Source organism: Filicampus tigris, chromosome 15 (genome assembly GCF_054856515.1).
Source record: "Filicampus tigris isolate MCC_2025a chromosome 15, RoL_Ftig_1.0, whole genome shotgun sequence".
Taxonomy (NCBI): Eukaryota; Metazoa; Chordata; class Actinopteri; order Syngnathiformes; family Syngnathidae; genus Filicampus; species Filicampus tigris.
In genome coordinates, this window is record NC_141231.1 from 6,578,561 (window position 1) to 6,606,217 (window position 27,657).

Below are 27,657 nucleotides of genomic sequence, written 5' to 3' on the forward strand. Positions count from 1 at the left end.
GTTTGGTCCGGTGACGATGCAGGCCATTAGCAACACACCTGTTCATTTCCTCCAGCACGGCCCATCAATCTGTTTGGCATGAGCTGGGATGCAAGTGTGGCAGTGCACCGTTTTGCTGAAAAAGATGTCTTTGTTGTTGACGCTAAGGTGATATGATCGACTAACTGATGGGAACATTTATATTTTCAAATTGTCAACCTGCTATCCACTCAACCTGTGTTCAAGCCTCCAAATACATGCCCACTGTCACAGAGGCATGCTCATGTATGTCTAGACTCGGGGCTCAACAAGCCACCCATTATCCTGCCCTAGTTTTCATCTTAGCAAAACTCTACTAAATATTAGCCCCGCAGTGTAGAGGACCGGGTGAGCAGCGTCTCATGGGTATGAGAAAGGACCGCCTCCTCAAAACAAGCTAATTTTAGTGTGATAAAAAATGATCATGTAATTGTTAATTATTTGAGCAGATGTAGATTCAGAAAACTTTATTTGACAAAAGCAAGTCACATACATGTGAACATTTTGGGAAAACAATGGAATATAGTTTTATATGATTTTGGAAAACTTGTTTGTACATAAGATTTCTATATGTTTGTTAAAAATGGAAAACAATTATAGTGACAAACAACCCCACTTCAGTCTCATTTACACTGTGTGCCGAGTGTTTTACATTTGCACATTCAAAACAACATCACTTCTCAGCTCTTTGCCAACCCCCCTTGGCTCTCATCAACATTTTTTGATCTGTACATCTGAAAAAATGGGTTTATCTTCAGGAATACTGCTGGTGCAATTTGGATCACAATCAAGTATTTAAACAAGGAAATTCAACAAAGGAAAGAGGGTAAAACGTCCCACTGTGACATTGTTACAACTCTGAAATTTCTGGTTCCAATGGCAGTTATTACCAACGCGTCAGACCTTGACATACTTAAGCAACACGCCACTGAAAATGCATTTTCCTTCATTCTCTCAGGCAGTGTGTACCAACAGTAATAGTGGAAATATCAATGGCATCTGATTCCCTGAAAAATATTTAAGCTTAGATTAAGTATCTAAATAATAAAATACCATGTACATCGCCATATTGGACATTGTTCACCAGTTCATGTAATCCCTGTGATGTTGTGTGTGCTGTAACACGGGACTGTTCATTATTCCTGGTCTATTTTGCTATACAAATTTCATATGATATAGTCAAGTATTGCCATAATTTAGATACTACTAATCTAAACTAGTACTACTAGTACTCTCACCCTTGTCAGGTTTTACAGTATAGTCTTCCTTCGACAAAGAGGGGAAAAAAAAGAGATTTATTGTATGCAGACAGCCTGTATGTGTACGAAAACATGGTTAGATCCTCACCAAAATTTCTGTGCACATGTGTAGGAATTTTCTAATCATAGTCTGAAAATATTACAATGAAAAATGAGATAGCAAAACAGAAATACCTGACGGCTCCATATGGCATTATTATAGCAAAATAGACCAGGAAACAAGTAAAAAAAGAACAGTCCACATGTTATAGCACGTGCAACGTCACAGGGTAAACTGCTCAAAAATGTCCAATATGCCGGCGTGCAGGGTAACATTATTTTGATACTTTAAGGAGAAATCTACGCAAACACATTTTTTCAAGAATATGTTCCCAGCAGGCCCACTAGGTGAAACACGGCATTCTGATTAATATGACGTTTGTGGAATATGAGTTAAGCAGCAAAATCCACCGCTTTTTAGCCATCTCAGGGGACAGTCATTTTGTCACTTCTGTCGACTGAAAATGACATCACAACTACACAGGGCTCAGGTAACGACCAATCATGGCTCAGCTTCAGAAAACAGGTGAGCAATCGTTGACTTTTTATTTGTGTATACACTACCAAAAAAGGAAGGGAAATTAACTTTCAGTGGCTTGTTTCTTTAGAACACATGAAAGACCCCCAAAATCTGAACAATTTCAGTCAAACAACTTAAAATGAACACACCCTCCAAAAGTCGAACAAGATTCCCAGACAGAAAATATAGCAGCAGGGGTTGCTTTTCTGTAGAAAAGGAACTAAAAGTGGATGTTATGCTAAGGTTTGCTAGATTTACATTTAACAGTTATTTATGTTGTTTTGCATTTGACCATTTGAAAATACCAACTGACAATTAACAAAGCTAAAATTTAGAACATTACCTACATTTTATGATGCTGGCATTCAAGCCCTTAGGTCAGATGAATTGTACTTCCATTATTTCTTGAGTGAAAAATCAATCTGAAATGTGAGAAAATCGAACCACTTGGAATGAGGATCCACTGAACATTTAATCAATTAGTTCTTGACATTCTCATGTGGTGAAGGCATTATTCAGGTTTCTTGCATCACACAAAACTGTGAGCGTTAGCGTACCTTTGATGACTATTTACAATGGTATTAAATCAACACCAATTGGTATTCTTTCAGGCCTTATGACTCACAGCTAAAACTCCCCAAAAGATGAAAGCATAACATGAATTTCAACTTCCATTGTGCCGTGTGCAGCTGTTTGTGTTTAGAGCAAAAGTGTGTCTTTCTCCATACACTCCGTGGGGAGCCATGTTTCTTTCACAGGCTTAATGGGAAAGAGAGAACAGAAGAAAAAAATGAAAATGTTTCAGACTGATTTTTTTGTGTGTTGCAGGAGAACAGCTTTGATGGCTTGGCAGTGACTCGCATTTTTGCTCCTGGCAATGTTGTAAACTGAAGTGCAGGTGTACCGCTACCTGGGTTACGAGCAAGGTTTAGCCATGTGGCACCCAAAGCACTTCCAAACAAAGGACAAAGGAACTTTTGCCTGTATTTTCTGTCCAAATATAGGTTCTTAGACCAGGGATTTCCACTCACCAATGCTCCTCAGATTCAACAAGCCCATCGTTGCCAGGGGAGGATCCCTCTCAAGACATCAATCATTGTTACTTAGTGTATGTGAAGGCTGTGTTGAAACCCATGTTGCACTGTGTGAAAACTCCTGACCTTCTAAAAAAATAACAATAAAAAACGCCAGGCTGCTAAGCAATCCGAAGGCTCGCACCTAATGGAAGCAGGCTAAATGAAGGGCACTGTGTTTGGCAGCTTATCTACAGGAAAGGGTAGGAATGTGCAACATATAAGGTTCTACAAAGCCTTTTGATGCAATCTGTTATTCAGCACATCCCTTACTGCATTCCATAACATCTAAAGTGTTTACAACGCACTTCTTTTATGTCATTATTTTCCCTTGTCCAGAACTGTGGATAGGTTTGCCTTCCTTGTATTTTAAATATCCAATTTTAGGGAAAAGGCAGCTCAAGTAATTAATTAAAAAATAATTAACTCTTGATCATATCAATGCTCGGAACAAACCCCTGTTTTAACACTGTCCTTTCACCTTTTGTAAATACTGATATACAGTATTTTTGGACAGTATTTTTAAATAGAACAGCCAAAAATCTTGGTCAATTTTGCTTGGACCCAATCATATTAGTTTGCTTTGTTTTCTTGACGCTACATTTTGTTGCTGCAACACGTTTCATCCAGCATCTGTGCGTTCATCCTTCTACCCATATCCACCCATCCCTCATCAGTAGTGCTTATCCTGTGCAGGGTTGTGGGGGGCTGGAGCCAATTTCAACCTACATGTCAGTGACTGACGGATATGTTTCTTCCTTCCAGCAGAGGAATGATTCAACAGTGCTCAACGAAAATATCCTTTCACCTTCATGTGTAATATTAATATCCACTAAATGCTACCTTTGCCATAGTACATACACTCTAAGAAATGTTTCATGGCGTTAGTATGGAAAGCATAAAATCATGGGCTTTCTTTGTATAAAAAATATGTTTGTTACATATACACACAGATACACACACAATTCTACCTTGAATTACCATCCAAGTCCTTCAGTGACAACGTTTACAAGCAGTCAATATTCGGGTTAAGGTCAAAATTTCGATTTCTGAAACATTCTGAATATCCCGTTTACATTCGTGAGTGGACAAAGGTCCTCCAGCATTTGAATAACCCGAATGAAAAAGTGACGCACAGACGTCGTGACGCAAATAGACGTCATTTCCGCTTGTTACTTTCTACTGTCAATAAAAAACATTATATTCCCACACCACACAAATAAAGCAGTTAGTTTTGTCCACGTTCCAAAAATGTGCAACTGTGTTGCGTCTCTGAGTTTCACCATGATCGATTACCTCTGCGTGTGTATTTCCGGCGAGTTGCACGCCAGACATACGTACTTATACACACGTGTATATATGTCTATATACACACTGTGTCATTTTTGCCATAGAGACAGAAAATAATATGAAAACGCTGCAGAGAAATCAATGTATTCAAGTTATGCTCGCTACGGCAAGGATGCCACACATACAAGAACTTCATGTACTACAAAGACCAAGATTCCTTTGTTGAGCATGCGCATAGTGTCCCGTGCGGATGTTACAATCAGTAGATATTTATTTACATTTCTGAGAACAACTGGACCATATTAGTAAATCAGAATTTACGGGGCAACAGTTTTGTGTGTGTGTTTATCGTATATGTGGTGTGTGTCTGCCTTTATATCTAATAAGCGTATATACGGAATGTTAGAGTTATTGAGGAGTGATTTAGCCTGTAAGTCAATGCAGTGCAAACCCCCGTTAAACACGAAACAAAGAAGAAGAAAATGTGCCCGGACTCAGAAGGCGGTGGTAACGCATCAAAGTTTTGCCAACCCCTAAAAGAAAGTGGAAGAAAAAGACCTGCTCGGGCATGTTACTCTCAGGCCGCAGCGAAATTTTAGTCGGACTATGGATGGGTACTATTTTTTTTCCCCCCGAAAAAAAAGGCGAATGACGGATGACAGAAGGATACCCACGCTACAGACGGATGACGAATAACGGACGCTCATTTTTTAGTAACATTTCCAGCTCTGCATCCATGCTTTCATATTCATAGAAAAAGCATCCCCAGCTCCTAGAAGTATTGTTCCGTTTGCTAAAAGGAAAAGACACATGAACAAGCTGCCCCCAAAAAGAACATAATGAACAAGATTGTGAGAATGATTCCACTGAATCGCTAATGCAGCCGAAGGGAATTGCTGCCTACAGAAACTGAAACCTTTGACCATGTATCGCTCTCTCTCTCACTCTCCACTAATAGTACTTGACCCATATTTCTCCGACTCGGGAAGGAACATTTCCTCTCCACTCAACGTCAGCGAGACGAAGTAACAATCGGAAGTTCTTCGACCAAGCTTCACACCCTCGGGCATGTTGAAGCAGTAAACAATGTGGCTCAGAGTCTGGATTACAGAGCTCTAAATTCACTCATCGACAGGTAGACAGAATGAGCCAGATATCTCCAGCAAGACTTCCTTTCTGGTAATATTAAGTGTTCTGCTGCATGCCCTGTTAAAAATTATACGGACAAAAAACAATGAAAACTTATTTTACACACCACATTATGACAAGTATCTCAATTGGCTGCAAGAACTGTCTTTATAATTCAACACATCCGCTTCAGACCACACCAGAGCACTCAAGAAGAAAGCCGATCACTGACACAGTGTTGACAGTTGACTCATAAACATGACAATAAAAGTACATAAAACAAAATACAATTAAAGTGTAATTGACAGTGTTATTGACACATGTACTATGGTCCAAAACTATAAATTACTATTCTATTTCAAGCAAAACAGTCCCTCGCTCAAGATGAATTCTCAAACTGATCATCTAAATGCTACGTCAATTGCCGTTCACATTGAATGGTGTTGGAGTCTTGTTGAGGATTATGAGGCTCAACTTCTTTAATGTCAGTTGCTGAGACATGGACATCCATCCATCCATTATCTACACCGCTTCTCCTCACAAGGGTCGCGGGGAGTGCTGGAGCCTATCCCAGCTGTCTTCGGGCAGTAGCCGGGGGACACCCCGAATTGGTTGCCAGCCAATCGCAGGGCACACAGAGACAAACATCCGCACTCACAATCACACCTAGGGGCAATTTTGAAAGTTCAATTAACGTACCATGCATGTTTTTGGAATGTGGGAGGAAACCGGAGTACCCGGAGAAAACCCACGCAGGCATGGGGAGAACATGCAAACTCCACACAAAGAGGCTGAAACCTAGATCGAAACCACGACCTCCGAACTGTGAGGTGGACGTGCTAACCACCGAGCCATGGACACGCTTACGCAAACTGCAAAGTCTAAGATGTCAAAGGTTCATGGCCCATCTGAATGATACCTGAAACAAATAAAAAAAAGGAATAGTATTGTAACTTTTGGGACACCATGTACAATATGACTGATGATACTTCCACACCAATGAACACACTTTTTTTTTAACGGTCATAGTAGAAAGGCTAACTTAAAGAAAAGTCAACCCAAACATATTTTTTTCTATGTTTCCTCTTTTTTTAAACACAAAATTTGATGATTCACATATTGAACAACTCAATGTTCATTGGTTCATCTCACAAGTTGTTTTATCATGTGAGATTTTTGTACTGAAACTTTTAGTGGGTTTTAGCCATGACATTTAACCTAATTGAATGTTAACTTTAAACACAATACATATCAATGTGCAGGACGCTTTATGAAAATGTATTTTTATGTAATTGCCTGGGGACGCAAACAGCACCAATTTGGTTGAATGGCCCATAAAAGCATTACCATAGAATGAGGGATTTCTCTGTTTGACACAAAAATTACATTTACATCATTACTTTTAGGCTTGTGCAGGCTAAAATGAAGGGCCCACGCAGCTCCGTATGTTGGGTACGTGTGTGATTTCTCTCATCTCCAAACTACACTACATTATTGATTGATGACCTTGTTAAATGCAACCAGTGGAGAACAGGCTTGCTTGTCACCAAATAATTTACACTCGTTAAACTTCTATTTGAAGTTATGTCGTTTGGACGTGTCACAATTGCTAACCTGTTTGTCGCGCTTCTCGAGCTTTCTCAACTCTTTGACAATGCCGTTAAGCATGAGGCTTCTTTATATCAGGCAAGGCAGACTTGTTTAAGGAGTTAATCTTTTGGCTTGCTTGTCCCTCCAAACAAGCTATGAAGACAAACCTACCGCTCTGCCTCTGCCTGCAGGAGAGCTATGCGCAGCGGAGGAGACGTGTTTGTGTGTGTGTGTGTGTGCGTGTGTCACAGATTTACAACGCTACAAAAGAAAAAAAAACTAACATTGTGTCATAAAACTAAAATACTACTGTTCTATTTGGCAAGATTTGCACATTTGGATTCTTTGTGACCTTTAAATGTTCAGAAAATAATAAAACCAATCTTTTTCACCCGATACCGGATACACTGAAAATCACGGGATCGGCGCCGATTTGCCTGTATGCCAATTTAATGGAAACTCTTTTCCACATGCATACTTGTCTTGTTCTTATTCGTCTTGTCTGGCATCTGAGCAACATTTGTATTCATGCGAGTGGATTCAGCCACACGGGAAATGATGGGGAAGGGTTCTGACGACCATTGGGCCCCTGCTGTTTTAATTTAGGGGAAAAAAACTAATTTGAGAAATTACATCCTCACATTTTTTTTTCTTTTTTTTTTTAGTATTGCCTACCTCTCACGCATGTACACATACTGGAGCTCAAGCAAAGCAATCAAGTTGCATCAGTGTTGCCTTGTTTTTGTCTTCCCCTTCACGCCTTGGAGAGCAAATGATGGCAGAGCCGATCAATAAGGATGAAATGCGGGTGTTTCAAGCCCAAGTATTTGATTCCCTAGGTGATTTATCCAATGTGCCATTGTTCCAAAAAGGACAAGTCAAGTATAGCAATCTGAGGAAGAATTGACGCCGCCGCTTCCAGACTTGTGACAGCTACATGAAAACGGGCTAAGCTGTGAGACAGGTGCAAAGACAAAGAAAAAACTGTTGGGAAGACAAAGGATGCATGATGAATGGGGAATGTCTAAAAGAGACGAGAGACGAAAGATGAGGGGCAAGCGGATGAGACAGCGCAATGTTGGCACAAGCACGGAAATCCAGTCAGTCTTGCAAAATATATGTGGAGTTTTGAATTATTTATCATCCACCATCGAGTTACTGAGTCCTGTAGAATTTTGAAATCACCACATTTGTCGGGAAGGATTGGCTCAAACCCTTGCCTCAACCACAAACACCAACACTCTAAGCCTAACAAAACATAAGCAAAAAATACTACCTAAATTTGACCTGTATTGTATTTTCAAATTTAAACTAGCTTCATGATCTCTAGAATTATCAAATTACATTTTAATTATTCCTTATCAGGAAGCATCTCAGTGATGGAAAAGCCAACGAGGAAAATAGTAACCCTTGTTAGCCTCCACCCTAATATACGGTCCTAATATCCCAACCCTCAACCCTAAGACCTAACCTTAACCTTGACATGTTAATTATCCTTACCTCTTACCTAACAAAACGATGACGAAAAAATATCTAAATATGATCTGTACACTGTGGAAAAATGGTCAATCCTTACACTGGAAAACTCAAATCATAACTCTCTCCTCTACCCCAAATCCTAAACTCTATCCCTAAACCTGAAACCGAGCCCAAACCCTAACAATCCTACCTCTAACTCTTACAAAATGATACTAAAAAAATACTTGAACTACGATCTCACAATATTTCTAAACAAGTCAAAGTAATTATAAAAGTTTCACACAGATCCAGTACAAAGACAAGTTGGTTCTATTGCATTTTATAGCTATGATTTGACATTTCCTAAGAAATTGCAGATCGATTAGTGAGAACTAATTACCAATAGAAAAAAAATGATGAGAAATACAGGTCATACTGTATATGATATCATAGCATCCCTGAAAGCACATGCTTATACAGCTACAAGGAATAGGGAATAATAGAACAGTTCATGGTAGCGTGTTTTTTCTTGAAATTGCTCACTGTCAAACAAAGAAAGGACTGCAGACAGCCCATTCCCAATCACAGTCATACTACAAAGCAATACTCATGTCTTGAATTCTCTGACTGACCTCTACTTCTAATATTTTTATGGGTTGTAAACCGGAAACTGACATGCTCCAAGGCATCCACGTTTTTTGGTGCCACTGGGGAAAAGGAGGAAGATGATGGAGAGGATGTTCTATACCGTTGATGACACTCTCTTTCTCTTCTTTTATAGAAAGACGGCTAGCCCCGCCACTCCCGAGGCGACTTTCACAGTGATGACTGCTCACACATCACACCTAAGAGAGGCGCTGCTTTCAAACAGCACTGTGGAGCAGTAAAGGCAATATTCTCTGCATGGAAATGGCAGCATACTATTCTTCTTCATACTATTAGTCTCTTCAAACGTAGTTTAAAAAGTGAGGTAACATGGAAGTCCAGTCTTGCTATGTTCAACTGCTTGGACATGATTTGGAAAAATGGAACGTCCTCATATTGCCACATGTGAATTATTGGGTAAATGTTTTTTTTTGTTTTTTTTTTTATTTCTAAGGCTACTCTTGACCACATACTCATTTTACCCAAGCAGCCAGCTCAGGGAAGAATCATGGTGTTCCAAATATGTCTGCTAATTAGTGATACTTGAAGGCAACCAGCTCTTGGGAAAAATTCAATCCCGACATTTTTTGTCCCAATCCTATGTGCAAGCACAAAAGACTCCTCCTTTTAATGGCATGGTTTGTTTGTATTAAAAAATGTTTGCTGCTTTACCAGCTCTGCTTTTCAACTGAACACACCAGGGTCACATATATTTGCTTCTCACATGTGGCTGTTGGCCTCATGAAGGAGACACATTTTACACAAGAAAAGTCCAAGGATAGCAAGAAAACTAAGTGGTGCAGACTGCAGACTAAAGCAGCAATTTTGTCACTTCAAATCTCACTGTACTTCTGAATATCCAGTAAAGACACGGCCAGTGACCAGCAGACGTTTACATCACACATATTGGTTGGACCAATCGATGAGTTATTGCAAATCTGTTCTGTCTGGTATTTGTTTTTGGAAATGGAAATGTGTCTGTACAACAGTGACAAGACAATTATGTACTATATTATAAAGAAGAGGCTTTGGAGCATCTGGTAAAGGCTGTCTTGTGCAGGGTACAATGAAATATCAAGGTTGTCAAGGTATTGTAGGGAGAATTGTGTTACCCAGTGTCAGAAAGCTTGGTGTCAGTCGCAGGTCATTAGTCTTACAACAGGATAATGACACAAAACACAGATTAAAACACCCACAAATGGCGTTTTATGAGCCCTGATCTAAATCCTACTGAACATCCATGGAAGGAGCAAAAACATTTTGACGCTTTAAACCTGGGACAACTGGAGCAGTTTGTAGTGGGCCGAAACAGATGTTGAAGGTGAGGTGCAGAAGTCTCACTGAAATTTACAAAATTGGATTGATAGCAATAATTTCCTCATAAGAGTATGCAACAAAATATTAATTTAATTTAATTTTTGCCCAGGCCTGTTTAATGAGTTTGTTTTTTCAAATAATTCTTCTGAACCACAATTCAAAAGCAATGTCTGATTTTCATTGATTGATTTCAATTATATTTGTATTTATTATTAACATTTTGCTTTTGTCTATATTTTGTGTGCGTGTGTGTGCATGTGTGTGTGCGTGTGTGTGTGTGTGTGTGCACGCACCACCTCATGTCTTTGTCATTCCTTCCCCACGGCAAAGGATACAGCGTCCCTTCTCAAGTTGACATGTAGCCTCCTGTCTGCCAGCTCGTGGCTCCACTTGGATGTCTACAGGGTCTCGCAACTGTTTATGCCGCATAGATCTGGAGCTATCTATAGTTCGCTCCTCTCGCCACAGGGCCACAATAAAATATGGATGTGTCCCTTCACACTTAAGGCATACCGAAGAGATAGGACCAAACGCTAACCTGCTCCAGACAGGCGGAATGTTCAAAGTGATAAACACAAATTAGCGTAACTCATTAGACCCTGAGTGCAATGAAGGCCGATGCGGAACGACCCACTAGAGGAGCTAACATTGAAATTATTCTGACAGACAAAGCTAATCATACTAGATCTTTCCTTCCCTTCTTTGTTCTGTTGTATTAATGGGTTTGGGTTGGTTTATTGTATTGGTCATTTCTTTCATGGCATAAAGGATTGTGGTTTGTTTAAGGTCGGAAATGTGCAACTCAAATAAATTAGTCAGACAACAGAAGGTCTACATGAAAATTTAAAGTTTCTTCTTCGTCGTTTTAAAGCGCTTCCGTCCTTACATTCTGTGCCCCCCCTCCCAAAAAATAAAAAAAATAAAGAAATAAATAAAATAAAATATTTTTAAAAAAGACAACATTATTTCGAGCTCATTAGCTGGCTAATTTCCAATGCACATCCACTTAGCGGCTGGGGGTGTCGTGAGCGGGTTTAATTGTTTACAACTGTTTAACTGTTTAAGACAGCTTTTTTAGCTGCCAGTAACCATTGTCGTGATGTGATGATGATGATGATGATGATGATGATGATGATGATGATGATGATAATGATGATGATGATTAAGACGCGAACCAGAGTTAGCCAGGGAACATCATGAGAATATTTAAGATAATAACGGTATAAACTGTAATAACACACTTCTACATACTACTTCACTATATGGCGAAAATGAGCATCTTACACTTCTGGGTCATAGCTAAGAGTGTTTTTTCCCTCATCAGTGAAATGGGTGCCCACAAGAGGGCAGACTATTGCTGTGAGAACAATAAAAAAAACACTGTAAGAAAATAGTGTTGTGTAGGCATAGCCGGCAGTCTTGCTTTTTAAAAGAACACAACACGCCAGCCTGGATTTAACCCGGTTAGGGACGATTAGAAGGATGGACAAAAACCTACGTCTGTCCTTTTTTGGTAGGCGAGCACGTCCGCCTCACAGTTCAGAGGTCATGGGTTCGATTCCAGCCTCGGCCTTCCTGTGTGGAGTTTGTATGTTACCCCCGTGTTTTCTCGGGGTAATCCGGTTTCCTCCCACATTCCAAAAACATGCATGGTAGGTTAATTGATCACTCTAAATTGCCCCTAGATGTGATTGTGAGTGCATTTGTTTGTTTGTCTCTGTGTGCCCTGCGATTGGTTGGCAACCAGTTCAGGGTGTACCGCACAGATGACAGATGACAGCTGGGATAGACTCCAGGATAAGCGGTACAGATAATAGATGGATGGATATACATACAGTATATATCATAGTGTCTAGTATACAATAGGCAGGTATCATGGGGATTTTTTTTTTTTTATCGCACACTGACATCTCACATGGAGACATCTCTGTGCAGGAAATGATGCAGCAATCCATGAACGACCGGAAGATTGTCACTGTTCTTAGGTGGTGTGGTATCAGACAACGTAATTGGTTACAGAGTGAGCTGGTGATAACCGCTTTCAACTTATATATGTGTCCGGACCTCATTTATTTATCCCCACCACCGATTATTTGTGTGCCCCCTGCTGGGTGCCGGCCAGCGGGGTGATTTAAAACAATAATCATGATAGTAATAATACTAATGTGTTCAATGCATTGATTTCTACAATGGAGGGTATGATGCCCACTGTTGTTATTTTTATGAATGAGTTATAATGACATCCAACCACATGTCTGTGAAGCTCAGAAATTTACCAAACTTGCAGCAGACCAGCTGTGCCACTATTTAGACATGGTCTGAGTAGGCGTAACTTTAGATTTCTGCCACTACAGTCATTCGTGTAAGGCACAGAAACGTGTCCCAAAACTGGCAAAGAGGCGCAGCGAGCCTCGTGCCTGGCAAAAGTTAGGACACGCCGGCATTTCCACATGTGCCGTCTGCGAAACTGGAAAGACAACAACTTTTTTATGTTGCTTTCATTTAAAGAAGCAAAAGAATGTAGAATTGTGTATAAAACTGTAAATAACTGGAAGTATTGAGGGGGAATCTTTTTTTTATGTTCAAATACTGTATTTTTCAGGTAAAGGTAACATTTTTAGTACACTGTCCACTGTATGTATGTGGCACTGCATGATTTGTAGCTTATTTTATAATTGTATCTGTTTTTAATTTGATTTTAATCAGGGAACACTCGTGTTGATGTACATATCGGCTTTGAACTTTAGACATGAGCACATGGCAGTGGTTATGAAAAAAAAAAAAGATTAGTATCCCTTTTTATAAAAATGCCTTAAACTTTAATTTAACTCAGCATTTCCTTAATGTCACATTATCCCATGCCTAATCAGAGCCCCTCTGGGATAAGAAAGTTAATCAATTAATACATTAAAGTCCATCTTATTCTGGAGGGACCTATTCTGCTGATGCCAATGGTTGAAGGGGAAAGTAGTCAAGCATGAAGCACAAATGTTCAGTCTTCGAGTATATCGGCATGCAATTTTGATGGCCTTTTTTAACTGGTGCAGTGCCATTTTAAAAGTTAAAGGGATCAAATGGACATGCTGGGCGCAGCCCCATGACTACGAGGTGTTGAGTGCGTGAGGACCAAACACTGCTGAGCCTATTTGAACTCTGTAGGCAGGCAAACAATTCAGTGGAGATTTACTACGCATTGTAAACATGTTTCCTGCGTGGTATTAAAAATGATCTTCGTCATCTCGAGACGGCATCTTTAACGCCGATTTGCAATTCAGTAGTAGTACTTTAATTGTACAGTATTAACATTAAGTGATGTGACCATGTGCCACATGCACACAGTGTAGTTAGTGTTTGAAGTGTATTATATTGTATTGTCTTTAGAGCACTCACTTGTTTTTTCCTTGCCGGCAGTATATGCAGTGGTGTAAACAGTCGCTCACTTGTATGTTACAGAAATGTGACGAATGTTATACATTGGACACACTCACAGTTCGACACATGCGGAGTCACCTATTCACAGATTTATTCAAATTTATTCAAATTTGTATTTAAATATGTTGTCTATTTATTTATGAATCCTTATTTTTCATGCTAATCGGTGACTGTTGCTATATCCTTGCCTGTTCAAGAATTTTGGGGCTAAAAAAAATTACAACCTGGTCTCTATAACCAGTAGAATAGTGGAGGTCCACTGTAATGCTTGATCCTAGGGGTATATTAAGCATGTCACAGAAAGGTTTTCAATTGTGGGGGGGGGGGTGGGGGAGGGTAATGTGGGTCCCTTAAAGATGAAATTGCAAAATACTATTACAAAATCCTCCCAAATAGATGATCAAACCAATAGTTAAACTGTCACCTTTATAAACCATATAACAATAAATTGGACTAGTACATTAAAAATTTAAACATTCTTTTGACAGTCTAATAAAGCCGTAGATGCACTTGAACACTCATTATTTTATGTGGTATTTAACATCCATTGTCACATAAAAAAAGAAAAGTTGCTAACTATGAACATAGAATAGAATAAAATGTATTTTATGTTCATTATACACATTTACAATGTGATTAAAACATGTCCTTGCATGTATAATGACATTAAAGGATGTGTACAGTGACAATAAAATGCATTTAATTGTACTCTGTTAATGGTTAGCTTTTAATTTTATTTTTTTCAACTTAAAGATAAAACCACTCGCTGAATAGGTAGTAGCCAACATATTGTTTTGCATATTTTCCAGTCCATGTAGAGGTTTTCATTGTTTGTGTATTAATTGCTCACAGTACTTTGAGCTCTATAAAATAACTTAACATTGCCAGGGGGATACAGTGAAATATGACTTGGTGGGCGTTTGAAAGATTCCAAAGTCAACAAGAAATTTTGTTAGTGGGGAACTTTCCAGAGCCCATTGCAGTGGAAATGGAGCGCGGAGACATTATGCAAATATAATTACAATACGGTGCCAATTTATCGCATACCCAAGATGATTCATCACATCCAGAAACAATTAAGTCAATTTAATACACTGCGTGGCAGCATCAGGCTCCCTGGAATTGCATGTTGACCAATAGCAGGTTGCAGGAAAACCAAATTCATGATTTATCCGCTTAGCATCCTTTATTTTGAAAAATGACGGTGAGTGAGTGTAGTGTTTACATGTTAGAGGAAAGTGTAGGTATAATTTAAACACTTTGAATGCAGTAGGTGAGCTGCTGATCCCTTTTGCATTGACCATTTGTTTTTAACAGACTGTTAATACTGTATGTCACGTCTGTGTGCGTGTGTGTGTGGGGGGGGGGGGGGGGTATCCTGCCCCTCCTCCTGTGTAGTGTTCACCAGTCCCTGATTGTGCTTTTCCACATATGTGCCTTGTCATTCCTGATTACCTCATGTAATTATTGTGTCTGATCGCCAATATTTTATTTTTTTATTTTATTTACCTCGGCCGTTTCTCAATTTCTGTTCTTGTCTGTTCTTACATCCTTGTGACCGCATGAGACGTAGCCCAAGTGCTGTTCCAACAAAAAGTACGAATAAGCCAAGAACACGCGGAATATACGGATGCTGTTCTTGTTATGTAGCGTAAAACAAGGACGCATTGCTTGAATACTTGTGAGAGGTTGGCTTGGAAAATATCCCAAAGTGCATTTTGTGCTGCAGGGAAATAGATCAGATTCCGTGGGGAAGTACACAGCTGATCCAATTTATAAAGAGACTCGCGTTCTTAACAACATTTTCGCATATGAAGACCGTACGTGTTGAGTTTACAAAATTGTTCTCTGCGTTCTTCACATTAAGAACCGGCCCTTGTCTTTTAGCCTTAACATTCTGATACCATTGCCTTCACTTACTCTTTACCCGTGTAATGAGTGCAACCTGTTTATTAAACAGTGTTTTCTTTGTGTTTGGTTGTTGTTGTTTTTTTTTTTAATTGCAATCTTCTTTATTCCCCCAACAATGGCTTTCTATTTTCCTTCTTTCCTGCCATAAAGTTCAAATTTATGGACTGTAAGACTAAAAGTTGTCTAGTGGGCATTTTGTCCCCAATGAGTTGTGGATCTTTGCCACTTCTCCAGACTTACCATGGGCCTCCTGTACGCTTCTCTGATCAATATTCTCCATGTCCAGCCTGCCAGTTTATGTCCATTTCTTGGGAGGTTTGCAGTTGTGCCATTCTCTGTAGATTTGTGGATGCTGGATTGAACAGGTCTCTGTGAAACAACCCTCTTTTTATTTTATTTTTTGGACCAAACCCTACTCTTGAACTTGATCCCTGACCTATAGCTGGTTTGTTCCTCAGGCAGGGGATACATACACTGTTTTTTAAAATCCAAACCCATTGCTTTAAATGTGAACAAGCCCACACATGATGTGAACCAAATTATCTGTAGATTGTGTGCTTACTGCTCTTTGAGTGTATGGTGTATTTGAGATGATGAACAGAGCATCCCACACACATAAAATTGGAACCAACAATCTCAAGTCTCTTCCCCAAAACTGTCCATCATAATACCAAAACTGACTTGTGACAGGTAAAATGGTAACACAGGGCCTCCAGACTGTGGAAAATACAGAGAACAGGTAGCTGTAGAAAATGGAATGGAAGAAGCGAGTTTAAGGAATAAAATAAAATGTTGGGTGAACTCAAAATGTCAAGGCGACATTTGAAATTTAAAGTTGGGAAATTCAATAATAATTTAATAAATAATTTAAGTTTTCCTGTTGTTAAAATTGGCTAATTCACAACAAATAAATGACAGTTTACAAGTCAACTTCATATAAGTAAAAACAACTCAGCAAAAACAACTCAGCAAATTGTTTTGGAGCAAACAGCTTATGTACTTGTTTTGTTTTGCTAGCTAACATTGTTGCCATGATTCTCAATCATTTATATTTTAAAGCTGTTCCAACTTAAATGACTGTTTTAGCCTCCAAAAAGTACAAGTTCGGTGTTGACCACACTCACTAAGATTTGCCATCATAAATATTGAACAGGTTCAACTTTTACGACTGATGTTCTCAACCGTTTTCAGAACAAACTACGAGAGCTTCACAGAACATCTACCATACCTGTCAAGTTGTCCGCTTTCGGTGTAATTTGTACAGGTGGAAAACCTTTTTCAAAGATGTACGCCATACATCGCATGACTCTGTACGGCCAATGTCATTTTTTATCATGTTTACTTAATTTTTTAATGCCACCAAGTTTTTTTTAATGGAGTTGCACTTCGTTGCTACCGCCATTTGCAAACTGTCGTTTGATCGCTCTCGCGAGATTCTCATTCTCATGCCTCGCGATATTCTCTCATAACCTTGATTCCGTCTGCTAAAGCCGATTTCCGATCACGTGACAGCAGCCATTCGAAAATAATGCGTAATGGATATGATTATGTACAGATATGTACGGGCAAATTACAACTTTCGTAAGATTAGTACAGCCCGGGTTTGACAGGTATGAGCTATATTTGTAGTGTCATTAGAGTAAATGTTTAATTATCATTGGTTGCACTACAGCGGCACGGTGGTCGACTGGTTAGCACGTCTGCCTCACAGTTCAGAGGTTGTGGGTTCGATCCCAGCTCCGGCCTCCCTGTGTGGAGTTTGTATGTTCTCCCCATGCCTGCTTGGGTTTTCTCCGGGTACTCCGGTTTCCTCCCACATTCGAAAAACATGCATGGTAAGTTGTTTGGACACTCTAAATTGCCCCTAGGTGTGATTGTGAGTGTGTGTGATTGTTTGTCTCTGTGTGCCCTGCGATTGGCTGGCAACCAGTTCAGGGTGTCCCCCGCCTACTGCCCGAAGACAGCTGGGTTAGGCTCCAGCACGCCCGCGACCCTTGTGAGGATAAGCGGTATGGATAATAGATGGATGGATGGTTGCACTAGATGTTATTTAGCAGCACCAGGGTAAAGGGAGTTAAATACTTTGATGCGATACATTTTTCATTTGTATTTGTAAAAAAATAAAGACATGAAAACAACACATTTCCATCTACTTAACAATTATGTGTTGGTTTTTGTTATCAATTTGAACCATTTGGTGTGTGAGCAGCGGAAGCCACTGTTGAAAACAACATCACAGAAAGAAGGCTCTTGCATTCAGCTCACATATATTGATCTGCGGTGAACCCATTTGTACAGCAAAGGGCTTTTATTTGTGTATTTTTGTTTGTCCGACCAATGTATATCTGACGATGGATCAGGTTACTATAAAGTCTTCATTTCTCAGCACTATACCTGCACTTCCTGGCAGCTTTCTCTTGATTGACCCTTAAATTATTCCCGTCCTTCCTCCTCCAAATGACCGCATCAGATGCTGTACTGTGCTTGAGGGGGTTTGTTCATTATGTTCTCCATCACAGCTTCCCAAGAACACGCGGCACAAAGAATGATGAAACTCATACAGTTGGTTTTCACACTAGACTGGCAAGCAAGAACAAAAAAATTATAATCGACTGTCTAAAAATGAATGTTTCGATCTGAGCTTTTCTCACTTTACTGGCTCATTTTTCATGCTGCCAATATTTGATTTTGTGTTGGTCGGAGTTATCTTAATTGTGCTGCTGAGTATCTTGCTGACAATATGACATAAATGAACAAAAAAAATCAACAATTTGTGCAGCTTTATAGCAAAATAACCCTAACACCAAAATCCAAAATTCCATTTTTTTTTTTTTCTGTTGCTCTCTCAATGATTTTGACCCTCGGGACAGACATGAAGGAAATGCAGAAGTTCATGGATTCGGCAGGGAAATGTGAGCTCTTGTGTGGAGTGAGTAATCTAGGTGTGTGCGGTGTTCATATTTTATACAATTCTCTAAGTTTTATCAGTGTTTGATGCATGATAAAACTGTGTAATGTGGATCTGCACGTCATTTATTGTCACCACTCTTTGTCTGCTTTCATTAAAGTAAGTGTTGTCTATTATTGGGGGGAGTCCCAATTCCCAATGCTACAAGAAAAGCTTTAATCTAGCTCCACTTGTACACAAACTATGTAATCGGTTCCCGCTCAGTGACGGTGTCTGTGTGTGTGTGTGCCCTGCGACTGGCTGGCGACCAGTTCGGGGTGTAGTCAGCCTTTCGCCCATAGTCAGCTGGGATAAGCTCCAGCAACTCCCCGCGACCCTGTACAGGATAAGCGGTTGGGTACCCTTCCGGCTGTGTTGGCCCCCGCCTCGTTCCGCTCCCCGACCCCAAAAAAAGAAAAGTCTGTGATTGACGTCGCTGAATCACGGAATATATATATATATATATATATATATATATATATATATATATATATATATATATATATATATATATATATATATATATATATTTATATATATATATATATATATATATATATATATATATATATATATATATATATATATACGTATATGTATATATATATATATATATATATATATATATATATATATATATATATATATATACATATATTTATATATATATATACATATATGTATATATATATATATATATATACATATATTTATATATATATATATATATATATATATATATATATATATATATATATATATATATACATATATATATATATATATACATATATATATATATAAATATATGTATATATTATCTATGTAATCTTTGGTCCAGACTATATAATAACTGTGAGGCTCAGCCAACGTTATTGTTCCCCATCTACTCAGAGTTAATTTTAAAATTCTAGCAAATTGCAGAAAATGTGTGCTTACTTGATCATAACTGATTAAAAGTCCAGCAGAGTACACCGAATGTCGGTCCAGAGACCAGACACAGTTAACAGTTATCATCCGGAGTCTCAAGTTAATTTCGTTTTCAGCTTTATCAGGATGAAGATGTGACCTTGGATGCCGCTGCCACCACCACAGCTTTCATTCCCAGTGAAGACGGAGCAAAGATACAATGTTGACAGGAGAGAACAAACACTGTCATATAGGAAGTTAAATATAGGGTGCATTTGGATTGTAGTACAAAACTAATGAGGGTCATTTTAGATGGGGAACCCGATGTGGTGGCTATCAGTTAAGTTTCTTGTTTTTTTAAAGTTGACGTCTCTAGGAATAAATCAATTTCAGAATTGGAAAGGGCCATCACAACTCCGATAGGAATTCACTAGGAGTTTTCGTGAAGGTACAATAGGGGCTTAAGGCATTACGTAGAATGCTAATAACAATGGTAGGCCAAAGTAAAAAGTATGTTATGCCAAGCATTTTATCGTTGTAGCTGAGAATTGTACAATTTCTAGTAAAACTGCTCCGTGTACTTTGCTACGCTAAAATAGGACAAGCTCATTGGATCCCTTGCCTGACGCCCCACAATGCAGTACAACCATGTTGCTCGATGTATTCAAGACAAATTGCCTGTGAGGAACAGGAAGTTTATTTTATCAGAACATAGCACTTTATATAAGGTAACATCACTTTACAGTAAGCCTTCCACTCTTTGCACACTGGCTCTGATGGCCTACAATTGAATGAATGAATGATCTGTGTACTTGTATTGTTCATGTATTAACTTCTCTAATCCTATTACCCTGAAAATACTTGAAATGCATCAATTACATCAACCTGCCAAGGGACTTCAGATGGAAAATAGCCTACAGCTATGATCTAGCATATTTACATGAAATATTCCTTAATGTGGCGGCACGGTGGTCGACTGGTTAGCACGTCCGCCTCACAGTTCAGAGGTCGAGGGTTCGATCCCGGCTCCGGCCTCCCTGTGTGGAGTTTGCATGTTCTCCCCGTGCCTGCGTGGGTTTTCTCCGGGCACTCCGGTTTCCTCCCACATTCCAAAAACATGCATGGTAAGTTGATTGGACTGTCTAAATTGCCCCTAGGTGTGATTGTGAGTGCGGATGTTTGTCTCTGTGTGCCCTGCGATTGGCTGGCAACCAATTCAGGGTGTCCCCCGCCTACTGCCCAAAGACAGCTGGGATAGGCTCCAGCACGCCCGCGACCCTTGTGAGGAGAAGCGGTATGGATAATGAATGAATGAATGAATGAATTCCTTAATGTGCATTGTACTTTTTAAATTAATGAATGAGTAAATGAATACAATCTTACTTAAAAATTGCGGTCCATCCAATTATTATCTGACCATCAATTATATGGTGGCAGGTCATCTGGAGCCTATCTCAGCTGAATTGAAGTAATAACATGGACTGGTCAATCATAGGCCACCTATTATAGAGCGGCACATCTATTGAAACAGTCACTGAGTGGGAATTGAACCCACACTGCCTACACAGGAGCCATCAGTGAGTTGCTTAAAATCTCTGTAGAGTATATCAAAATGAAAATATATATATTAAAAAAATGTGTGTCATTCACTTTATTTCCTTCTGGAATGAACAATGTTCTAGTTGAAAGAGTCTCAATGACATTTTTTTTGTTCAGCGTGCCATGGTTGTGAAGTGTAAAACCACATTTTGGTGATTTGAAGATAAACAGATGTCTTTTAATTATAGCTGCATGAATAAACACTAGTTGCACAGGGCTTAAAGACCGCTAAACCTTTGCTACATCACTAGCATTGACTCCCAGTGCTATTGTTAAACCCAGTGATTCCAGGCACATGGTCACTGTGAGCATAGAACACATGTTTCAGTGTTGTAGAGGCAAATTTACAATAGTAAGCTGGGTGCGAAATGGGCTGTGGGATGATGCCGGAGGTGTGACAGCGATAACTCTTGTGACTCTTCAACTACCTAATTCAAACAATTCCGACACTAATTCCCATATCGCATGGAGTCTCAATCTGTACCATATTTGGAGGTGTTAAAATCAATAATAAAAATAAATATGACAAGGTACCTTGAGTCAGTGCCTTTATCCTTTAAAATATTATCACTGGATTCAAAATAACATGGCAGGTATGACACTGAAAAAAGGCAGCCTGGTATTTAAAGGCTTCTGTCTGGGTTGCCTTGTTGTGTAGATCAGCCTCTGGGACACAAGTTAATTGCCCCCTTACTCAAATGCCACCCCCTTCACGCAGAGTGCAGATAGGAAAGCAGAGGCATCAAATTAAAAGCTTTGTGTTCTGTCTCGCGGAAAATGCCAAATTGTGCATAGGGGAATCCTTAGAGATACTTATTTAGAAAGTGTCAGAAAAGTGGGAGCTCACACATAAATTAGCCCCTTTAGGCAGTGTAAAAACGAAGCCACATGGAGTAACACACTGTCAGCTTGAGCCATATCACCTGAAACCTACGAACAGGGAAATCTAAGTATAAGTATTTTTATTTAGTCTGAAAAGTTACTTTTTTGATGTACTGTAAGTTTGCACGTGCTGTCTGGCAGAAAGACCCTGCTGATTTGTTTGTTGTCTGACTTACTAAGCGAGCTTCTTTGAACCCAATTTTCCTTAGCTGGTTTGTCAAGAGAATGCAGCCTTGTTTTCTGAGACAGTGAGCTTGGAGTCTTAAACACATGTCCACTATCAGCATTGTTGGCGGTCACATTTTCCTTCTTTGTTAAATTCATTACTGAGGGTTATGATGTCACCAACCCACATACGCTGGGTTTAAACCAAAAACTGAAGCTAATCAGGGTTTAGAGTACTGAATTGTACCGCTTGGTGCAAATGTGGCTATAGAAAAGGTCCTTATTGCTGTTTAATTGAAAATCGAAAATTCTTATCAGAGTAAGACGACAAATAATATTACCAATTCACCTTGACGTGGAATTGTTGTGGCATGAAAAAAAAAAAGCTTAAGTTCAAGATCAGCTTTTGAATTGAGTTTCATTCTTGTAGAGTGGCTCATTAAGGGGTTTGATTCAAGATTCATAATTCATCAACCCAAAGCCTGAGTTGTTTGGCATTTTTGGATATGCAAGCTCTTTATGTAGGATTGAAGTATTTTGCTTGTGAATAAAATATGAATTTAAATTCTGTAAACCAGGGTCAAAGGCAACCAAAATGTATCACTTCCCCCAAACAGACAGTGTTGGAGCCACTTTCTCTGAAAGCAATTGCAATTTTGTGTAAAAATCACTTATTTTTCTCTGTGGAATGAAAGTAAAGAATTTTTTTTGATAGTCGAGATAAATTAATATGGAAGTTGTACCTTTGTTGTTGTTGAAATCTTGACCTTCATATGGTCATTTTTGTTTAGTATGCCCCTCAATGGCCAGGTATAGCTACTGCATTTAGAGGTGTGCTCTCCTTGGTGAGGTCAAGGGTTAAAAGCAAGATGTCACATGTGTGTGCAAATGAGCTACTGTTCACCCAGCCTCCTTTGACTGCAGTGTCAGGCTTTCAGCATGATGATGACAGGGGCAGAGCTAGGGCGTTGCGATGAGGTAAGCGGTTACTTTACTCTCATGCAGCCCAAAGTCTGAAGAGAAAAACAAGCCCCCAGAAGGTGAAATAAATTCACAGGTATCATCTTGACTTGTGGAAGCAGCATTTTACCAGCAAGCCAGCAACTGTCATTAAGTGCAGAGAATCTGCACATGTGGTGCAATCAGCAATACAATACCAAACACAAAATGCTTCCTTAAAGAGGGAAGTTTAGTCAATAATGTTCACCAGAATAATATAATATAATATTGTCATGTCTTTTTTAACAAAGTTTATAAGGTTGTGTGTGTGGGTGCGAGTAGGTGCGAGTGCTGATGTACTGGCGGATATATATCTTTGGGTTTCTTGGTAGGGAGGGCGTTAGTGGGTCTTCCTTTTTATGTTGTGTTTTGGACATTTTTACTGGACAGCACTTTGAGTTGCATTATTTTTGTATGAAAAGTGCTATAGAAATAAATTTGATTTGAATATGTTCTGTTATGCGCCATTGAATTAAGAAGCAAAATCTCAGGGGTGGCCAGTTTGCTACTTGCTGTCAACCGTCGACCTGTTTTCTGAGTTTGGTCATGTGTTATGTGCTGTGATTGGTCATTACCTGAGCCTTGAGCAACTGTAATGTCATTTTGAGTTGACATCAAGTGGCGGAATAGTCTCCCGCTAAAATGGATAAAAATGGGTGGATTTTCCTGCTTAATTCATATAACACAAACTCAATATTAAACAGAATTTTGTGTTTTGACTAGTGTGTATCATGTATTCAGTTCATGAAAATGAAAACCAGGTGTGAGACGCGTCATTATATCCATCCATCCATCCATTATCTGTACCGCTTCTCCTCACAAGGGTCGCGGGGCGTGCTGGAGCCTATCCCAGCTGTCTTTGGGCAGTAGGCGGGGGACACCCTGAACTGGTTGCCAGCCAATCGCAGGGCACACAGAGACAAACATCCGCACTCACAATCACACCTAGGGGCAATTTAGAGTATCCAATCAACTTACCATGCATGTTTTTGGAATGTGGGAGGAAGCGTCATTATATATGAATCCTATTTTCCTAAACCAACAACATCAGATTTGATAGTGCTAACATGATTATGCGGGATGAGTGGATGAATAAAAAGGATATTTCCTAAAGCATCGCCAATACATGATTCAGAATGACAGAAATAACCCGGGCTCCCTCCAAAACCGTCAGCACCACTTCAATTATTCAAGTTCAACCATGGAGAGAAGTGCCCCACTTTCAACAGGATATCAACAGATGCCACAAAAACAACCAGCTGCTACAAAAGGCAGGAAGGCATTTTGGCCTCCGCTCTTCACAGCCCCTTGATTACATCTTGGGAGGGTCAAGAAAAACAGTAACACAGGCCTTGGTCACTTAACTTTGACACATTCAATTACAGCAAACATGAAAGACGTACTTATTTGATGTGGCGATGGAGTCTTGAACAATTCAGGTAGTTTCCAGCATGTGCTCACGGTGCAATGTTGTGTACAGTACATTCATGTTAATGTTTTTGTGACTTTCTTCAGGCCTCTGATGGTTGTCGCTGATTTTAGGTGCTAAAGTCAAAGATTTTTTACCCAGTCCATCTGTGATCGTCGGCGACAGCTAATTGGCGTCGAGCCTGCAATTACTACGTCACAAGCAGGCGCAGCGCAAGCAGACACAAGTTAAAAAAAACAAAACAAACAGTGTTGTATACCTTCCGGTCCCACAGACCGCAATGACATTGTGCCATGTTGTTTTTATTTTATCAATCACCACGCTGTGCATGCACGTGCGTGTGAGGTAGTAAATACGTTCTCGACACCGATTGGCTGCATCTGACGGACTGGACTGAAGAACTGATGTGTCCACCATGGCTGTTTTGCTACATAACAAGCCAGAAACTCCATTTATCAATTTGTTTTTTGGGACCACTTGTCCACCGCACATGTAATTGATCCGAAAATGTATATTTGTGTATACTTGTTCATTCATATTAGTGACATATAGTGACAGGCAGAACAACTAGATTATGTTCCACTACATTGCCAAAGGTATTTTTGACCATCTTTTTGTTTTTACATTTTTTGTTTGGTACTGTGCCTTGAAATTTTTCTAGAGTAAAATAATTGCTTTGGCTGAACCAAGGTTGGAAAACACTGAATTAGTCTTCAATAAACCTAACATTCATGTTTTTATGAGAAGGAAGCTATAGGAACACGCAGACCAGAAAACATGCAATTCCCACACAACGCCAGAGCCTGAATTTGAACCATCAACCTCAGTTCTATGGGTGTGCTAACCACTCTGCAACCCTCCCGTCTAGGCCAGTAACATGGTGCGATATGATCGTAAGAATGAATTTGTATCCCCTTTAATATGATATAACACATGGCTTTAGGCTGCACAAAATTTTGTAGGAGCACCCAAATTTCCTAATGGTGACTGAAAAAAATGTACTACCTGTCGATGGAGGGGAAAAAATTATCCTGGACTCTAAACCAAGAAACAATAATGGGCACCACCAGTGCAACAAGTTAGTCTAGAGCCCTGTAATGATACAAGTGAAAACAGTATATAAAAACAGGAGTTAATGCAGCTTAAGTGTGAGTAGTTTTCAGAGAGGAGTCTGGGCTAAACTGTGTAACCAAATGTGAGCAGCACATGCTGTGCTAGCAGTAGTGGGGTGGTCTTGATCAGAGCCAAAGTTAAGCATCCAGGCTGGGCCATCTGGGAGCTGGCATCATTGATGTACAAATCATGCCCATGAAAAGAGAACAACCACCGCAGAGCAGACATTTAAAAATAAGAAAAAAATTAGATATTCTTTATATTCTTTGGGGGTTGGTTAATGCAAGTGTTACAGCAGTAGCATAATAATAATAATAATAATAATAATAATTAGAGAATGCAATTTCTGGAGAAATTCCGTGTGAAGGCGAAGGAAGCTGAATGAAAACTGCAGAATCCATTGGAATTAAGTTGAATGTAGTTGTAGTTGAATGATACTGAATTAAATTGAATGATACTGAATTAAGTTGAATGATACTGAATTAAGTGGAATGAAGATGAATGAAATTGAATGAAAAGGAATAAATTGAATGACCTCTATGAAATACTGGAATGCGTTGAAATGATACTGAATGTAGTTGAATGAAGTTGAATGACCTCAAATGATAGAGAATAGCCTGGAATGAGGAGGACATGGAGGACAAGAAAAGAGGAAAGAAGGAAAAAATAAAAGAAGGAAGTCAGAACGCAAACAAATGCCACCCCCAATGTGAGAATGTGAGTTCATTGAGCTGAATGTTGTCAATTTGAAATTGGAATGTGAATGTGCCATTACGGCGGCACGGTGGTCGACTGGTTAGCACGTCCGCCTCACAGTTCAGAGGTCGTGGGTTCGATCCCGGCTCCGGCTTCCCTGTGTGGAGTTTGCATGTTCTCCCCGTGCCTGCGTGGGTTTCCTCCGGGTACTCCGGTTTCCTCCCACATTCCAAAAACATGCATGGTAAGTTGATTGGACTGTCTAAATTGCCCCTAGGTGTGATTGTGAGTGCGAATGTCTGTCTCTGTGTGCCCTGCGATTGGCTGGCAACCAATTCAGGGTGTCCCCCGCCTACTGCCCAAAGACAGCTGGGATAGGCTCCAGCACGCCCCGCGACCCTTGTGAGGAGAAGCGGTATGGATAATGAATGAATGAATGTGCCATTACATAATGTGACCGGTACTTGGGGGTCACTTCGGGGTCACTAGCGGTTCATTTGGGGTAACTTCCGGGTCACGTGGGTCACTTCCGGGTCACTTCCGGTTCATTTTCAGGTCATTTGGGTCACTTCCGGTTAATTTCCGGGTCACTTCCGTTTCAGTTGGGTCACTTACGATTCATTTTCGGGTCATTTGGGCCACTTCCGGTTCATTTCCGGGTCGTTTGGGTCACTTCCGGGTCATTTGGGTCACTAGGGGTCACCGCCTGAAATGTCCGCCGCACTGGGGAGACCTCGGGGTGAGTATCCCTAGTCTAGCTAATGTCAATGCCCAAGATGGCCGCTGCACTGGCGAGACCTTGGGGTGAGTATCCCGAGTCTACCTTATGTCTGTGCCCAAGATGGCCACCGCACTGGCGAGACCTCGGGGTGAGTATCCCCAGTCTAGCTAATGTCCCTTCCCAAGATGGCAGCCGTACTGGCGAGACCTCGGTGTGAGTATCCCTAGTCTAGCTAATGCCATTTCCCAAGATGGCCGCCGCACTGGGGAGACCTCGGGGTGAGTATCCCCAGTCTAGCTAATGTAGGAAGTAGGAATTTTAGGGGAGTTGAAAAGCTGAATGTGAGTTGAATGGGTTTAATCTTGTTAATTTCAAATTGGAATGGTGGAAATGGGAAATGTTGAATATGCCATTGGAAATTAATGGGGGTTATTTGTGGTGAAAAATGGGGAATTTGGGGGAAACCGTGAATTTTTTGAATGAAGAAAAAGGACCCCCGGATGGCGTTTTTCGAATA

The 27,657-nt window shown here is 39.9% G+C and overlaps 1 protein-coding gene across 3 annotated transcripts in view; it reads right to left on the reverse strand.

Moving 5' to 3' along the window:
- The window catches only part of astn2 (astrotactin 2), a 264,845-nt gene that overhangs the window by 150,430 nt on the left and 86,758 nt on the right, over nucleotides 1–27,657 (reverse strand). The gene's annotated exons all lie outside the window — the stretch shown is intronic.